Below are 2,977 nucleotides of genomic sequence, written 5' to 3'. Positions count from 1 at the left end.
TTATCAACATCAACTCTCAACTTTTATTTCCTTCTTTGTTTCTCATTCTTCTTTCTTCTCTTTATCTCTCAATATCATTGTCTTTAGCTTTAACCCTTTCTAGAAGCAACTTATATTTCTTTTCATTTCCTAAGCTTGTTTATTCTAAAACCTTCTTGTGCTATAAATACTTATGCACAACCTATTTTTCTTGGTAAGGTAACTCTAGAGATCCTAATATTCAATTTAAGTTAGGTTTTGCTGAACTTGGATTAGAATTGAATTGTTTAAAAAATTTAGAATTCTGCTACTGTATTTACAAAATTCCAAAAAAATAGACAACAGCAGTAATTTTATAAATTCCACAATAATTCAAATTCTAATCCGTTGCCTCTAAATTTTGATGGGATTACAGTCAACATTCCCTAGTTTAAAAACCCACAAGTTTCAGGTTCATATCACTTTGTTTGAGTAATTAACTATCAATTGGAAGAGGTGCCCTGTTTTTATGAATCAGTTCAGAATTTCCAGCAAACAACCCATCTTCCAAATGACTTATCTAAGGCTAAAAAATAAATATGGACCTCAAACTTGTTCGCACTTAAAATAGACTGATAAATATTTAAATCCTTTTTGGAAGCAACTCAAAATTCCATTTAAATCCAAAGTTATAGCATCTGGAAGTTGGTACTGCAGAACCAGAAAACCAAAAAAATCTGCAGCAACCACTAAACTTCAAAAAATCATATCTTCCAAACCACTTGGCCAAATTCTCTGAAATATTTCTGGAATAATATTGACTTATAGAAATTTGTTAGAAAAATATATTAATTCGAAAATCATGTCCAAATTATTCCCAGTTTTCTTTTTAAGTTGCTGTCCAAACAGATTAGGAATTTCTGCAGCAAGAGTTCTTAATTTCACTAACCAAATTTAGTCCTCTAGGTTTCCAACTTATACAAATCCACCATTCCTCTTATTCATCACTTTAACTACTTAAATTATATCACAACCCTACCCCAAAACCTCAGTTCAATGTACCTATCAGAAATCACCATGATTTATATCATACAAGCTCACTTTAAAGCATTAAAATTCTGCACTTCTTTTAACAATAATAAATCAACCAATCAACAGAATTTCAACAACAACAACAATCTTATAAACTTATTACCTTCAATCAGAAATTATATCTAACAATTGTCCATTATTCGTAATTCTAACCCTTAACTCAACCTTCTTAATCAAGTCAAACTTCTGCATCCCAATCAACATACGCTTAGCTCATTATATATATATATATATACGCGGTCGCATGGTTCACGCGACTGCGCAGATTGGAATAGCACAAGTGACGCGGAGGCGTGGACGACGCGCCCGCGTGGCAAAGCAAAATGCCGCATGACGCGTCCGCATGAATGACGCGATCGCGTGACATGCGCGATCTGCATAATCTGCAAAATTCGCTGAGGGCGATTTTGGGCCCTGTTTTGACCCAGTTTTCGGCCCAGAAAAGCAGACTAGAGCCAGAGAACATGCAGAAACCAAAAACAACATTCATTTTACACATTTTTTAGTTTTTAGATCTACTTTTACTCCTCCTCTAGGTTTTCTCTCGACACATTCATAGTTCTTAGGATTTTTATTTCGATAGCTCTTTGCATTGGGATATTGAGAAGAGTTATTACCTCATCAAGACTTCGTCATTCTAGTTCGTTTTCTTTACTTGGCTTTACTCTTCCATGTCCGTTAATTCACTCAATTTTACTATTGGATTATTTTAGAATCTATTAATACAAGAGTTACTTTTATTTTTAATTGATTTCTTTGAGATTTATTTATCATGTCTTTCTTTAATTCCCTTTCCTATGTTATGAGTTCTACATTCACAATGAGCGAGTAGTTCCCTGACTTGATGGGGAATTGATTGAAAGGAACCCTTGAGTTGGAATGTTCAAGGGAGAAATTGTAATTGGGTTTATTATTGGATGGCTCTCTAGTCACTAACGCCAATCCTTCCAAGTAAGCGGATTGGGACTTGTGAGTAGAAACATCATTCCAACTTGTTTGACTTTTCCTTATTTAGTAAGGAATAACTAAACAGAACGACATTCAATTATCAATTAATCTTGAGAGTACTGCAACAAGAATAGGGCTTCCAACTAATCTACTCCCAGTCAAGGCTTTTATTTAAATTACTTAATTTCCCCAATTTAATTCCCTGTTTATTCAACTCAAACTCTTTTTGAAGACATCTGATTAATAAAATAGCGCTCCTTTCTGCAACTCGTTGGGAGACGACCTGGGATTCATACTCCCAGTATTTTAATTTTAATTTTTGTGACAACCTTTCTAAATTGATATGCGGATTTCTGGTTGGTTAAGAACTATACTTGCAACGCACAACTTATATCAATTCTTAATTAGCCACTTCCAATTTGATAACTCCTGTGTGACGTAACCGAGTAACACTATCTTGTCAATCATATGGTGGGGGCATGCTTCCAGAAGATTATTGAAGCGCTCCCAGTATTCATAGAGAGTCTCAGATTCATTCTGAACAATCATGGAAATGTCTTTCCTCAGTTTATCAGTAACTTCAGCTGGAAAGAATTTTTCCAAGAATTCTCTTCTCAATGTATCCCAGTTGGATACAGTTGCTGCTGGTTGAGTGTAGTACCACTCTCTTGCCTTCCCCTCAAGAGAAAACGGGAAAGCTTTCAGCAAAATTGAAGTTTCATCTGTACCATCACGCCTGACAGTAGAACAGGCTGCTTGAAAATCTCTCAGGTGCTTGATAGGCTCTTGAGCAGGCAAGCCATGAAACTTGGGTATCAAATTGAGCAGTGCGGTCTTTATTTCAAAGTCTGTAGCCACCGCTGGGTGATGCGCTTGAAATGGTTACATTGTAAAATCAGGGGCTCCAGCCTCCTAGATAGTAACTCTCCTAGCTGCTGCCATGTTACCTACACGTAAATCAACCAAATCAGTAGAACGG

At 35.7% G+C, this 2,977-nt stretch overlaps 1 non-coding gene across 1 annotated transcript; it reads left to right on the top strand.

Moving 5' to 3' along the window:
• The first annotated feature begins 2,460 nt into the window (after positions 1-2,460).
• LOC148579847 (small nucleolar RNA R71) lies at positions 2,461-2,568 on the top strand. The gene has a single exon (XR_015896243.1). It is a non-coding gene; the product is annotated as a small nucleolar RNA R71 (small nucleolar RNA).
• The last annotated feature ends 409 nt before the right edge of the window (positions 2,569-2,977 follow it).

The sequence above is a fragment of the Arachis ipaensis genome, chromosome B10, assembly GCF_059453495.1.
Source record: "Arachis ipaensis isolate K30076 ecotype BB chromosome B10, ASM5945349v1, whole genome shotgun sequence".
NCBI lineage: Eukaryota > Viridiplantae > Streptophyta > Magnoliopsida > Fabales > Fabaceae > Arachis > Arachis ipaensis.
Note: the sequence above shows the minus strand (reverse complement) of the source record. Positions and strands in the feature narration are given on the sequence as shown.